Below are 16,423 nucleotides of genomic sequence, written 5' to 3'. Positions count from 1 at the left end.
CAGCAACTTTTTCCAGCCCCATTTCCATTTTACTTTTAATTACTCTTACCATATTGAATTAATATTGTCTTTTTATTTGTCTGCCACCCCTCATTAGATGAGGGAGCTCTTTATTCTCTGAATCCCAGCCAGGGTCCTGTACATAATAGGCACTCAATTAATTTTTTTGAAAATTGTGAATAAATGAATAAATAAATGATGGTAAACATAATTCATTCTAAAGGAATCCCTTTAGTTTTTACATTTTGGTTTGGGTCCACTAAAAAGAATGTTTGTGAATATAATAGACATTTGGTTATCATCCTAACAACCATTCTACCCCTCATCCATGATGTTACATCCATGTAGTTCTAGAAAAGCTGGATTTACCTTCAGCCCCATGAATGGAGTACAAAATCTAGTGTAAGCTAATCATTGCATTCCACACTCTGAGCACTATTATTGCCTCATTCACGAGCATGTGATCTAGGCTAATACAACCAGAGAAAATCTCAGATTTTATGCTGAAAATTCTGGTATACAGATAATCTCTATTTCTCAGAAGTATGTGATGTACAGGTACAATAACTGGAATTGTTGTTGTTGCTTTACTATCATGAAAAAAGCAACCTGAGGTAGAAGCAGATACACAAAGGAGAGTAGAACCAAAATAACTGCATTACAACTGTCCTGATCAAACTTTACTTGAAGTCCATTATTACTGCTCAGTTTCTCAATTTTTAGTAAGTTTCCTATTATTTTGGCCAGTCTGTGCTGTTTTTCTCCTTTGATGCAAGCTAACATTTCCCAACTGATTTTAACAGAACACTTAATAGATTCCATTTTCTGCATCCTTTGTCTTTCAACAATTAGAACCATATGTATGTTACCTAATGGCTTAGACCTTCTATGAACCCTAGAAAACTTGATATTAAACAGTAGAAATTTCACTACCTTAACCCCAACCTCTTAAGACCCAGGACGAGTCATTGTTGCTTGTCCACCTCCAAACTAGTGCCCAAATCTGAAACCTTCTACCCTTTCTGACAACTGAATCTCTGATGCCTTGTTTTCTTAATCTTTCTATCTATAATCAATAGGAAACAGTTAATAAGCAGGTATTTTATTTGGGGCAGAATATACCTAACTATAATCTGATAAGAAAAGCTATAGATTTGATACCATTCCAGAGTCAATTATTTCTAACCATACAAAATATAGCTGAGATCAGGAGTTAGCTAGTCCAAATGGCTCCAAATCATTTACTAGTCACTAATGCAATTTCTCTCATCTTCTCGTGAAAATGCTCAGGAGACAGAAAAGAGAGATAAAATTTAAAACAACCTTGAAAACTAAAACTTAAGGCCTAGTGCCAGAATCTTAAATTAGATAGAGTGTAGAATGGAACTACACAGAGGAAAATGTACCTAAATTGCATCTCATGGCAGTATCGCATAGTGGTCAAAAATATGCACTCCAGATCACACAAAGGTGGATTGAATTTCATCATTACCCAGCTAGTTGAACCTGGTAAATTAAAATCTATAAAATTTTCTTTTCTATAAAATGGGAACAATAGTATCACTATTGGGGACTGAATTGTGACCCCCCCCAAAATCATATGTTGAAGCCATAACCCCAATGTGACTGTACTTGAAGACAGTGTCTTTAAAGAAGTAATTAAGGTGAGTAGGGGGACGCACTTAGGGTTGGAGAGAAAGCAAGCGTTAAAAACGGCTTTAGGAAGATGGCGGAAGAGTAAGACGCGGAGATCGCCTTCCTCCCCACGGATACACCAGAAATACATCTACACGTGGAACAACTCCTACAGAACACCTACTGAAGGCTGGCAGAAGACCTCAGACCTCCCAAAAGGCAAGAAACTCCCCACGTACCTGGGTAGGGCAAAAGAAAAAAAGAAAAAACAGAGACAAAAGAATAAAGACGGCACCTGCACCAGTGGGAGGGAGCTGTGAAGGAGGAAAAGTTTCCACACACTAGGAAACCCCTCCGCGGGCGAAGACTGCGGGAGGCGGAGGGGGGAGCTTTGGGACCACGGAGTAGTGCACAGCGACAGGTGCGGAGGGCAAAGCGGGGAGATTCCCACACAGAGGATCAGTGCCGACCGGCACTCACCAGCCCGAGAGGCTTGTCTGCTCACCCGCCAGGGCGGGCGGGGCTGCGAGCTGAGACTCTGGTTTCGGTTTTGGACGGAGCACAGGGAGAGGACTGGGGTTGGCGGCTTGAACATAGCCTGAAGGGGTTAGTGCACCACCGCTAGCCAGGAGGGAGTTCGGGGAAAAGCCTGCACCTGCCGAAGAGGCAAGAGACTTTTTCGTCCCTCTTTGTTTCCTGGTGCGCGAGGAGAGGAGTTTAAGAGCGCTGCTTAAAGGAACTCCAGAGACGGGCGCGAGCCGCAGCTAAAAGCGCGAACCCCAGAGATGGGCGCGAGCCGCGGCTAAAAGCGCGGACCCCAGAGACGGGCGGGAGACGCTAAGGATGCTGCTGCCGCCACCAAGGGGCCTGTGTGCGAGCATAGGTCACTCTCCGCGCCCCTCTTCCGCGGAGCCTGTGCAGCCCGCCACTGCCAGGTTCCCAGGATCCAGGGACAACTTCCCCGGGAGAACGCACGGCGGGCCTCAGGCTGGTGCAACGTCACGCCGGCCTCTGCCGCAACGTCACGCCGCCTCTGACGCCACAGGCCCGCCCCGCACGCAGTGCCCCTCCTTCTCCCCCCCACCCCCGGCCTGAGTGAGCCGGAGCCCCCGAATCAGGGGCTCCTTTAACCCCGTCCTGTCTGAGCGAAAAAACAGACGCCCTCCAGCGACCTACACGCAGAGGCAGGGCCAAATCCAAAGCTGAGCTCCTGTGAGCTGTGAGAACAAAGAAGAGAAAGGGAAATCTCTCCCAGCAGCCTCAGAAGCAGCGGATTAAAGCTCCACAATCAACTTGATATACCCTGCATCTGTGGAATACCTGAATAGACAAGGAATGATCCCAAATTGAAGAGGTGGAATTTAGGAGCGAGATCTATGATTTTTTTTCCCTTTTCCTCTTTTTGTGAATGTGTACATGTATGCTTCTGTGTGAGATCTTGTCTGTATACTCTTGCTTCCACCATTTGTCCTAGGGCTCTATCCGTCCATGGTTTTTTTTTTTTTTTTTTCTTAATAATTAATTTTAATTGTAATAATTTTATTATACTTTACCTTCGTTCTTTCTTTCTTTCTTTCCTTCCTTCCTTCCCTCCTTTAGGCAATGAATGAACCCAAATTGAGGAGGTGGTCTCTGAGAGCAAGATTTATGATTTTTCCCCCTTTACCTCTTTTTGTGAAGGTGTATGTGTATGCTTCTGTGTAAGATTTTCTCTGTATAGCTTTGCTTCCAACATTTGTCCTAAGGTTCTATCCGTCCCTTTTTTTTTTTCCTAAATATTTTTTAATTCAATAACTATATTATACTTTATTTTATTTTTACTGTATCTTCTTTCTTTGTCTTTTTTCCTTCTTTCCCTCCTTCCTTCCTTCCTTCCTCCCTCCCTCCCTCCTTTCTTTCCTTCTTTGCTTCTTTCTTCCTTCCTTCCTTTCCTCCTTTCCTTCTTTCTTTCCTCATACTTCTACTAATTCTCTCTACTTTTTCTCCCTTTTATTCTGAGCCTTGTGGATGAAAGTCTCTTGGTGCTCCAGCCAGGAGTCAGGGCTCTGCCTCTGAGGTAGGAGAGCCAACTTCAGGACACTGGTCAACAAGAGACCTCCCAGCTCCACATAATATTAAACGGCGGAAATCTCCCAGAGACCTCCATCTTAACACCAGCACCCAGCTTCACTCAACAACCAGCAAGCCACAGTGCTGGACAACCTATGCCAAACAACTAGCAAAACAGGAACACAACCCCACCCATTAGCAGAGAGGCTGCCTAAAATCATAATAAGACCACAGACACCCCAAAACACACCACCAGACGTGAAACTGCCCACTAGAGAGACAAGATCCAGCCTCATCCACCACAACACAGGCACTAGTCCCCTCCACCAGGAAGCCTACACAACCCACTGAAACAACCTTAGCCACTGGAGACAGACATCAAAAACAACGGGAACTACAAACATGCAGCCTGCAAAAAGGAGACCCCAAACACAGTAAGATAAGCAAAATGAGAAGACAGAAAAACACACAGCAGATGAAGGAGCAAGATAAAAATGCACCAGACCTAACAAATGAAGAGGAAATAGGCAGTCTACCTGAAAAAGAATTCAGAATAATGTTAGTAAGGATGATCCGAAATCTTGGAAGTAGAATGGACAAAATGCAAGAAACAGATAACAAGGACCTAGAAGAAATAAAGATGAAACCAGCAACGATGAACAATGCAATAAATGACATTAAAAGTACTCTAGATGGGATCAATAGCAGAATAACTGAGGCAGAAGAACGGATAAGTGACCTGGAAGATAAAATAGTGGAAATAACTACTGCAGAGCAGAATAAAGAAAAAAGAATGAAAAGAACTGAGGACAGTCTCAGAGACCTGTGGGACAACATTAAACACACCAACATTCGAATTATAGGGGTTCCAGAAGAAGAAGAGAAAAAGAAAGGGACTGAGAAAATATTTGAAGAGATTATAGTTGACAACTTCCCTAATATGGGAAAGGAAATAGTTAATCAAGTCCAGGAAGCACAGAGAGTCCCATACAGGATAAATACAAGGAGAAATACGCCAAGACACATATTAATCAAACTGTCAAAAATTAAATACAAAGAAAGCATATTAAAAGCAGCAAGGGAAAAACAACAAATAACACACAAGGGAATCCCCATAAGGTTAACAGCTGATCTCTCAGCAGAAACGCTACAAGCCAGAAGGGAGTGGCAGGACATACTGAAAGTGATGAAGGAGAAAAACCTGCAACCAAGACTGCTCTACCCAGCAAGGATCTCATTCAGATTTGATGGAGAAATTAAAACCTTTACAGACAAGCAAAAGCTGAGAGAGTTCAGCACCACCAAACCAGCTTTACAACAAATGCTAAAGGAACTTCTCTAGACAAGAAACACAAGAGAAGGAAAAGACCTACAATAACGAACCCAAAACAATATAGAAAATGGGAATAGGCACATACATATCGATAAATACCTTAAATGTAAATGGACTAAATGCTCCCACCAAAAGACACAGATTGGCTGAATGGATACAAAAACAAGACCCTTATATATGCTGTCTACAAGAGACCCACTTCAGACCTAGAGACACATACAGACTGAAAGTAAGGGGATGGAAAAAGATATTCCATGCAAATGGAAACCAAAAGAAAGCTGGAGTAACAATTCTCATATCAGACAAAATAGACTTTAAAATAAGGACTATTAAAAGAGACAAAGAAGGACACTACATAATGATCAAGGGATCGATCCAAGAAGAAGATATAACAATTGTAAATATTTATGCACCCAACATAGGAGCACCTCAATACATAAGGCAAATACTAACAGCCATAAAAGGGGAGATCGACAGTAACACATTCATAGTAGGGGACTTTAACACCCCACTTGCACCCATGGACAGATCATCCAAAATGAAAATAAATAAGGAAACATGAGCTTTAAATGATACATTAAACAAGATGGAATTAATTGATATTTATTGGACACTCCATCCAAAAACAACAGAATACCCATTTTCCTCAAGTGCTCATGCAACATTCTCCAGGATAGATCATATCTTGGGTCACAAATCAAGCCTTGGTAAATTTAAGAAAATTGAAATTGTATCAAGTATCTTTTCTGACCACAACGCCATGAGACTAGATATCAATTACAGGAAAAGATCTGTAAAAAATACAAACACATGGAGGCTAAACAATACACTACTTAATAATGAAGTGATCACTGAAGAAATCAAAGAGGAAATAAAAAAATACCTAGAAACAAATGACAATGGAGACACAACGACCCAAAACCTATGGGATGAAGCAAAAGCAGTTCTAAAGGGGAAGTTTATAGCAATACAAGCCCACCTTAAGAAGCAGGAAACATCTCGAATAAACAACCTAAGCTTGCACCTCAAGCAATTAGAGAAAGAAGAACAAAAAAACCCCAAAGCTAGCAGAAGGAAAGAAATCATAAAAATCAGATCAGAAATAAATGAAAAAGAAATGAAGGAAACGATAGCAGAGATCAATAAAACTAAAAGCTGGTTCTTTGAGAAGATAAACAAACTAGATAAACCACTAGCCAGACTCATCAAGTAAAAAAGAGAGAAGACTCAAATCAATAGAATTAGAAATGAGAAAGGAGAAGTAACAACTGACACTGCAGAAATAAAAAAAATCATGAGAGATTACTACAAGCAACTCTATGCCAATAAAACGGACAATCTGGAAGAAATGGACAAATTCTTAGAAATGCACAACCTGCCAAGACTGAAGCAGGAAGAAATAGAAAATATGAACAGACCAATCACAAGCAGTGAAATAGAAACTGTGATTAAAAATCTTCCAACAAACAAAAGCCCAGGACCAGATGGCTTCACAGGTGAATTCTATCAAACGTTTAGAGAAGAGCTAACACCTATCCTTCTCGAACTCTTCCAAAATATGGCAGAGGGAGGAACACTCCCAAATTCCTTCTACGAGGCCACCATCACCTTGATACCAAAACCAGACAAGGATGTCACAAAGAAAGAAAACTACAGGCCAATATCACTGATGAACATAGATGCAAAAATCCTCAACAAAATACTAGCAAACAGAATCCAACAGCACATTAAAAGGATCATACACCATCATCAAGTGGGGTTTATTCCAGGAATGCAAGGATTCTTCAATATACGCAAATCTATCAATGTGATAAACCATATTAACAAAGTGAAGGAGAAAAACCATATGATCATCTCAATAGATGCAGAGAAAGCTTTCGACAAAATTCAACACCCATTTATGATAAAAACCCTCCAGAAAGTAGGCATAGAGGGAACTTTCCTCAACATAATAAAGGCCATATATGACAAGCCCACAGCAAACATCATCCTCAATGGTGAAAAACTGAAACTATTTCCACTAAGATCAGGAAGAAGACAAGGTTGCCCACTCTCACCACTCTTATTCAACATAGTTTTGGAAGTTTTAGCCACAGAAATCAGAGAAGAAAAGGAAATAAAAGGAATCCAAATCAGAAAAGAAGAAGTAAAGCTGTCACTGTTTGCAGATGACATGATACTATACATAGAGAATCCTAAAGATGCTACCAGAAAACTACTAGAGCTAATCAATGAATTTGGTAAAGCAGCAGGATACAAAATTAATGCACAGAAATCTCTGGCATTCCTATATACTAATGATGAAAAATCTGAAAGTGAAATTAAGAAAACACTGCCATTTACCATTGTAACAAAAAGAATAAAATATCTAGGAATAAACCTACCTAAGGAGACAAAAGACCCGTATGCAGAAAGCTGTAAGACACTGATGAAAGAAATTAAATATGATACAAATGGATGGAGAGATATACCATGTTCTTGGATTGGAAGAATCAACATTGTGAAAATGACTCTACTACCCAAAGCAATCTATAGATACAATGCAGTCCCTATCAAACTACCACTGGCATTTTTCACAGAACTAGAACAAAAAATTTCACAATTTGTGTGGAAACACAAAAGATCCCGAATAGCCAAAGCAATCTTGAGAACAAAAAACGGAGCTGGAGGAATCAGGCTCCCTGACTTCGGACTATACTACAAAGCTACAGTAATCAAGACAGTATGGTCCTGGCACAAAAACAGAAAGATAGATGAATGGAACAGGATAGAAAGCCCAGAGATAAACCCACGCACATATGGACACCTTATCTTTGATAAAGGTGGCAGGAATGTACAGTGGAGAAAGGACAGCCTCTTCAATAAGTGGTGCTGGGAAAACTGGACAGATACATGTAAAAGTATGAGATTAGATCACTCCCTAACACCATACACAAAAATAAGCTCAAAATGGATTAAAGACCTAAATGTAAGGCCAGAAACTCTCAAACTCTTAGAGGAAAACATAGGCAGAACACTCTATGACATAAATCACAGCAAGATCCTTTCTGACCCACCTCCTAGAGAAATGGAAATAAAAATAAAAATAAACAAATGGGACCTAATGAAACTTCAAAGCTTTTGCACAGCAAAGGAAACCATAAACAAGACCAAAAGACAACCCTCAGAATGGGAGAAAATATTTGCAAATGAAGCAACTGACAAAGGATTAATCTCCAAAATTTTCAAGCAGCTCATGCAGCTCAATAACAAAAAAACAAACAACCCAATCCAAAAATGGGCAGAAGACCTAAATAGACATTTCTCCAAAGAAGATATACAGACTGCCAACAAACACATGAAAGAATGCTCAACACCAGTAATTATTAGAGAAATGCAAACCAAAACTACAATGAGATATCATCTCACACCAGTCAGAATGGCCATCATCAAAAAATCTAGAAACAATAAATGCTGGAGAGGGTGTGGAGAAAAGGGAACACTCTTGCACTGCTGGTGGGAATGTGAATTGGTTCAGCCACTATGGAGAACAGTATGGAGGTTCCTTAAAAAACTACAAATAGAACTACCATATGACCCAGCAATCCCACTACTGGGCATATACCCTGAGAAAACCAAAATTCAAAAAGAGTCATGTACCAAAATGTTCATTGCAGCTCTATTTACAATAGCCCAGAGATGGAAGTAACCTAAGTGCCCATCATCAGATGAATGGATAAAGATGTCGCACATATATACAATGGAATATTACTCAGCCATAAAAAGAAAAGAAATTGAGCTATTTGTAATGAGGTGGATAGACCAAGAGTCTGTCATACGGAGTGAAGTAAGTCAGAAAGAAAAAGACAAATACCGTATGATAACACATATATATGGAATTTAAGGGAAAAAATGTCATGAAGAACCTAGGGGCAAGACAGGAATAAAGACACAGACCTACTGGAGAACGGACTTGAGGATATGGGGAGGGGGAAGGGTGAGCTGTGACAGGGCGAGAGAGAGTCATGGACATATATACACTAACAAACGTAAGGTAGATAGCTAGTGGGAAGCAGCCGCATGGCACAGGGGTATCAGCTCGGTGCTTTGTGACCGCCTGGAGGGGTGGGATAGGGAGGGTGGGAGGGAGGGAGACGCAAGAGGGAAGAGATATGGGAATATATGTATGTGTATAACTGATTCACTTTGTTATAAAGCAGAAACTAACACAACATTGTAAAGCAATTATACCCCAATAAAGATGTTAAAAAAAATAAAACTGAAATAATAAATGTTTGTTGGGAATTCCCTAGTGGTTCAGTGGTTAAGGTCCCATGCTTCCACTGCAGAGGGCACGGATTTGAACCCTGGTCAGGGAACTAAGATCCCCGCATGTAGCCAAGAAGTAAATTTTAAAATTTTTTAAAAAAAAAAAAGATACATGCACCCCAATGTTCATAGCAGCATAATTTACAATAGCCAAGATGTAGAAGCAACCTAAGTGTCCATCAACAGATGAACGGATAAAGAAGATATGGTATATATATAATGGAATATTACTCAATCATAAAAAAGAATGAAATTCTGCCATTTGCGTGATCATGGATGGACCTAGAGGGTACTATGCTTAGTGATATAAATCAGACAGAGAAAGACAAATATTCTGTTACCTCTTATATGTGGAATCTAAAAATAAAACAAACGAATGTATATAATAAAACAGAAACAGACTCACAGATATAGAGAACAAATTTATGGTCACCAGTGGGGAGAGGGAAATGGGGAGAGGCAAGATAGGGTTATGAGATTAAGAGATACAAACTGCTATGTATAAAATAGATAAGTAACATGGATAAATTGTACAGTACAGTATCCATTATTTTGTAATAACTTTAAATGAAGTATAATCTATAAAAATATTGAATCGCTATGTTGTACACCTGAGACTAATATAACTTTGTAAGTCAGCTATACTTCAATTTTAAAAAGAGAAGAAGAAGAAGCAATCCCAGGGGATGAACATTCAGATAAAAGGTCATGTGGGAACACAGTGAGAAGTCAGCCATCTCCGAGTCAAGGAGAGAGGTCTCAGGAGAAACCAGCCCTGCTGACACCTTGATCTTGGTTCCAGAAGTGTGAGAAATAATTTTCTGTTTTTCAAGTCACTTGATCTGTGGTATTTTATTATAGCAACCCTAACAAACAAATACAGCCACCCTCATCGTCTCTTGTCAGAACAAAGTGAGTTAATGAGTATAGTGCCTAGAACATGGAAAAGCTCATGAATGTTTGTTCCTGTCATTTTTATTAATTCATAAACAGAGACCATGTGGAAAAGGGTGGAAGGATACTTTCTACATCCCTCATCATCTGTCCCAAAATTCCTTGGGAAATTAGCCAGGGCAGATTAAGCCCCTGCTTTTGATGTTAAAGGCTGAGTTGGGCAACTTTTACGAGAGGTAAACTGGTCCACAACAAGAAGCTATTCCATGCACATCTTCCTTTTTCAGATTCCTCATTTTCCAACACATGCAACAAATATGAGGGTCCAGCAGCATAAAACCATGATCCAGAGGGTGTCCCCTATATTAATCCACCATCAGTCACATTCTTCTGAAGAAACAAATATCTGACAGCTAGAAATATCCAGTCCTGGAAACATGGGAAGAATGGAAAGTTGAAACCAAGGGTGGAGTCGTTGCTTTTTTCCCCCCACTGTATTAAGGATCTCTCTCTTAAGAACCTTCTAGTGGAATTGCTCTTATGGGTGGGTTATATGTGGGATAAACTGTCCACCTCTACATTGCCCAACCACTCCCCTCCTCTTCATTTCTCTGACTGAGGGAAAACCTGCATCATCTACTTATGTCTATATGCACACATAGAAATAAGTACATAAACACATCAAAATATTAACAATAGCTTCCCAGCACTTAAAGAATTATTAAAGCTTCTTTTTAAATTTTTCTTCTTTTCTGTACATTTATATCTGTTAATTTTGTATGATAAATGTGTGCTATCTGCATTATTTTTAAAAGTAGAATTTTAAAATCCTACAGTTTTTATTTTTAAAAAAATCATATTCTCCTGAAAAAAAAACCCTTTGATGTTGATCATTTGACTAACTAAGGAATTGTAGTGGAAGTTTTTTATTATTGTCGTTTATTTGCATTTAATTATCCCAAAAAAGTTGTTTTGATTCTCCATGGAAGTTTCTGTGTGTAGATTCAGTTTTTTAAACTTAGGTTCTTAAATTCTTTTTACTTTTTCTTTTTATTTATTTATTTTTGGCTGTGTTGCATCTTCGTTGCTGCACACTGGCTTTCTCTAGTTGCGGCAAGCAGGAGCTACTCTTTGTTGCGGTGCGTGGGCTTCTCATTGAGGTGGATTCTCCTGTTGTGGAGCACGAGCTTCAGTAACTGTGGCACATGGGCTCAGTAGTTATGGCACATAAGGCTTAGTTGCTCTGCGACATGTGGGATCTTCTCGACCAGGGCTCGAACCCATGTCCCCTGCACTGACAGATGAATTCTTAACCACTGTGCCACCAGGGAAGTCCCAGATTCTTAAATTCTTAAATAAACCATTTCCTAAATGTATCTCTTCTTCAGTTTTTCTGCTTGTAATTCAAAATTATCCTTGAACAATATGTTTAAAGCTATAGCCCCAGGTCTAGTTATTTCAGCATGAGTCACTTAATGACAGAAACTGAATTTTGATGGAGTTGAATAAGGATGGTTTAAGGTATTATGTTTAATATCCACTTACAGATGATTTCTGAGATTGTTTTAATTAATCTGGAGATCCTCCTTGAGAGCCTCCTATCCCTGTGAGATCTTCCTGGATTTCCAGCATGCCCAAGGCTCTTCCTGCTGCCCCATCCAGACAGTCTCTACTCTCCCATCTTTCCCAAATCCACTTCTCTCCTTTCAAGACTTTCCTTGTTTGGGTCTTATCCTACAAAGTTCTAACTTTCCTGAAGAAATGGTAAAACCATTCATACTGTAAGGTATGAATTATCCCAATGGAAGATAAGTAATAAATGCATTTTGTATATGGATGCTATGTTTTATTGATTTTTTACTCATATAATACATTGCATATGTATATATGGTACACAGTAGGCATATGTGAGGTAGAATGAAGAATTCTAGAGAAAAATGCATAAGATATCTTCCCCAAAATTTGGCTTAAAATGTAGAAATTTTTCTTCATTCCAAAGCTATTTCCTTGCTTCAGATGACCTTGAAGCAACCTTTTTCTCTGAACATACTACAGCTTCCCTCAGTGAACCATCAAGCCCCAAACAACACAGAGCAGAGTCTGGCTTTACTGCAAATAAACAAACTATTAATCATTTCAAACTACTAGCTCCCTTTAGTACAGTAGTCTACACACAGTACACACTCAATAAATGTTATTGGAGATTATGATTAATAGTGTGAACATTAAAGGCACACAGTAGTCAATAAATACTTGTTGAATAACTTGATTTAACAGCAAATTGAGAGTGTTTAGCTAAGAAAAAATGAGTTGTTTTTTTTAATCTGGAGTTGTTTTATCAGTGGGTGGTGTTTGCCATTTCTAAATCACCATCTAAAATGTGTTTTCACTTCAAACCCTACATTTTAAAAAACTGTATACTTTTATCCACTGTCATAGCAAATGTTCTACTTTCACACATCAGTTAGAGATTATTATTAAAATAACAAATTATTATAGACTTATGGCAAAATCATTTGTTGTGAAATGCATTAAAGCAGTAACTTGAAATTCATCAAGAAGACTTAATAAATTATAAATTAAATTAGCAAACGCAGACTACTCAAAACATTTTAGTATAAAATACTCCTTTCGTTTAACAATCTTTTCTAAGGCTAGATCATTTAATCCTATTTATCACAAAACAGCAATGGCAGAATATCTGCATGGATCTACATCTAAGAAGTTTTCACAAATTTAAAAACATATCTCTTTTACTGGCTTTGAAGAATAGCCCTGATTATAAAATGTGTCTTTTTCTAAATGAAAAATTATTCTTCATCGTAATCTATGTGTTTTTATCAGTTTTACTGATTTTGCTCTCCTTCTCCCTTTGACAGAGGTAAAATAATTGAAATATCAATTCTGCAAATTAAATACAATATGAAAAATACCAGTATGCATACATATTTAATAACTGATCTCTATAGCACATACATTAATGAACACAAAAATTACATATATACCAATTTATCATACAACATGATCTTATCTAAGTACTCCATAGGACTCAAATCAAATAAACTATACCATCAGATTGGAGACCACATTTTAAACCAATTCATTTCCATAAAATTTATGTAGCCATTAAGTAATAAAACTGAACTGCTTTAATAATCACTTAGTATTTTTTTAATATACCTGTTTGAATTTCAAATTCATGGATTTTGATGAGTAATTTTTTAATGAAAATTAAATAATATTTCATAAGAGAATACTCATTGAAATTTGAGAATAACCCATAAAACTTTGAATCACTTGTGTTCCATTTTCTGGTTTATTTCCTCTTGTACCCCATCTTAGAAATCTGTCTTGCTCAATGGCATCAAACTAATATCCATGATAAGAAATTAGCATTGAATTTTTACAGAAAGTCTTGAAAACAAAGATGTAAGGACCCAAGGAAGAACTTCTTACTGTATCTTAGTCATCACTGTAGCTCCTGTAGCTCCTAACAACATGATGTTCTCAATGGAATTTCACTCCCTCACTCTTTCCATCACAGATATTCTGAATGCCAGCAAATATGTGCCCAGTTCTGCACCAACCACTGGGGTAAACAACGAATAAGACCTGGTTCCTTCTCCTAAGGAGGTGAGAGTCTACCTCCATATGGATCATAAAGGGAATTACAATAAATTTACCATAAATGTTTGGCAAGGGACTGCAATTCACTTGAGAGGGAATGAGTCAGGTAAGGCAACAAATATCTGTGCAGTGCTGTCACCTGTTTCACCTGCTTGTAAGGCCAACTCTAATTCCATTTTTCTCTGTGTTGGAACACAATATAAAATAACAGCTTACTCAGAAATGAGCCAAATGTAAAACTAAACATTTGTTTTTGATTATTAAGGAACTAGTTCTCCTGTTGTTAAAACTTTTATATTAACTACAAGCACGTCTGCTGATGGCCCCATCATTAATCCACAAATCCAGGGAGTGATGGTTCCCTAAAGGACTCATGAAAAACTTAATTAAGATAACTGCCAAAAAAAATCCAGTTTTTTTTTTGTTTTTTTGTTTTTGTGTATGCGGGCCCTCACTGTGTGGCCTCTCCCATTGCAGAGCACAGGCTCCAGATGCGCAGGCTCAGCGGCCATGGCTCACAGGCCCAGCCGCTCCGTGGCATGTGGGATCTTCTCATACCGGGGCACGAACCCGTGTCCCCTGCATCGGCAGGCGGACTCTCAACCACTGCGCCACCAGGGAAGCCCAAAATCCAGTTTTTAAGTATACAAAGTCTACTTTTGGATGAAGTAAACTAGCGTGTACACGTGTGCATGTATGTGTGTGCATCTGTTTAATTTAAATATGCAATAGGAGTTCCCAACTTCTGGGTCATTTCACCAAGTTCTATTGCCCTTTTTTGCTTCTTGGTACGCTGACTAATAATAGTATTGAGCAACTGATTCATATTGTTCTGGATTAGGCAGTACTGTGACTCTAATTACATTTGTTTTCTTATGTTTAAGAGCAATAAATTATTAATTCTCTTGAAAATATTTTAAATTGCTCAAGTTTAAAGAAAAATGTGTAACAAGATAAGCCTCTCTGACTTTTTTATCTTGGCCTATTCTAACCTTCATTATATTTTGAACAATTCTGGGGATACTAAGTTTTATTTTAATTTTAGCTCTTTGTATGATTGTAAGTTTATAAGCAAAAGAGCGCTAAGCAAAAAAAAAAAAAAAAAGTTGCTATTTAATTTTATCTAAAAATATTAGTGCTCCTAAGTAGTAACTGAATAAAGGTTTGCACTTGTTTCAGATTTTGAGAAACAGATTCTTCTAATTACTTCAATATTTACCTAATAGTATATAGATATCTATTTATTCTCACCATGATCAAATTGGACACCTTTGCATAAATAGCCAGATAACTGAGAGAACTAGATTCTGATTCTCTCTCTCTGTGACTCAAGAAATACACTTAAAACTTTCTCCTTTCATATGTAAAAAGTGGAGTGGGGAAATTTTTTTAAATCTCTAAGTCACCTTTCATCTTTTCTGCATTTTTAGTCATTTTTTTAAAATTCTTTGTACCCTAGGCACTGGGCTGTAAATTAAGAATACAAAGGTGAAAAAAAAAAAAAAAAAGAATACAAAGGTGAATAAATAATACATGGTCTCCACCCTAAAGGGTTCAGAGCCTATTAGGGGAGAGAGAACTATGAACATAATTGTAGTCCGATTTGAAAAAGACAATAATAGTTAATATTTAATGAATCTTAAGTATGTGCCAGGTTCTGTGCTAAGTATTCGGCATGTAGTATTTAATTTTTTTCTTCACAATAAAATAGTCATTAAGGAAACACCATCATTACTTGCATTAAACAGATGAAGACACAGAAGCCTAGAGAGTTTGTGTGACTCGATCAAAGTCACACAGCTCAACATGAGTAGAGGACGAGCTGAGATGTGAATTCTGGTGGCCTGACTTCAGGGCCCGTGGCCTTAACCATTGGGTATACTGCATCCAAGAGGAGGAATAATACTATAGAATGTCATGAAGATGCAGGTAAAACCAACAAGGGAGCAGAGATGGCCATACATTCCTGTTTGGTTGGGACAGTTTATTTTACTCATGTTTTCCTAGGATCATTTTTAATAGTGCCCCTCAAAAAGTCTCATGAGGATGATAATTGTATGGTCGTCCTATTCATAAAGGAGGTTGCATTTGAGCTTACATTTAAAAAAGCAGGGGCTTCCCTGGTGGTCCAGTGATTAAGAATCTGCACTTGCAATGCAGGAGGCACAGGTTTGATTCCTGGTCGGGGAACTAAGATCCTACATGCCATGTGACATGGCCTAAAAAATTAAAAATAATAAAAATTAAAAAGCAAATGGGAATTTTCCAGCTGGAGAATGGGTGGTTCAGGGAAGAAGGAGACTGCTCCAGGCAAAGGGAATACAAAACACCAAGGTAAGGAAGTGGAGTACAGCTCAGGAAGGAAGGGCCTCAGTGCTGGAGTAGAAGGCCTGGGGACAGACCTCAGCCCACCACTAACTAGCTGCAAATATTCCCTACACCACAGCTAGAGGAAGCTTTCAAAAACAAATGATACTGTGCCAGTCCTCTGACAAAATCTTGTCAGTGGCCTCCCATTACTCTTAGAATAAAGCCTGAAGTCCTTACCATGACCTACAAAGCCCCACAGGATCAGCT

This window comes from Phocoena phocoena, chromosome 5 (genome assembly GCF_963924675.1).
Source record: "Phocoena phocoena chromosome 5, mPhoPho1.1, whole genome shotgun sequence".
Taxonomy (NCBI): domain Eukaryota; kingdom Metazoa; phylum Chordata; class Mammalia; order Artiodactyla; family Phocoenidae; genus Phocoena; species Phocoena phocoena.
This window is presented reverse-complemented; position numbering follows the sequence as displayed.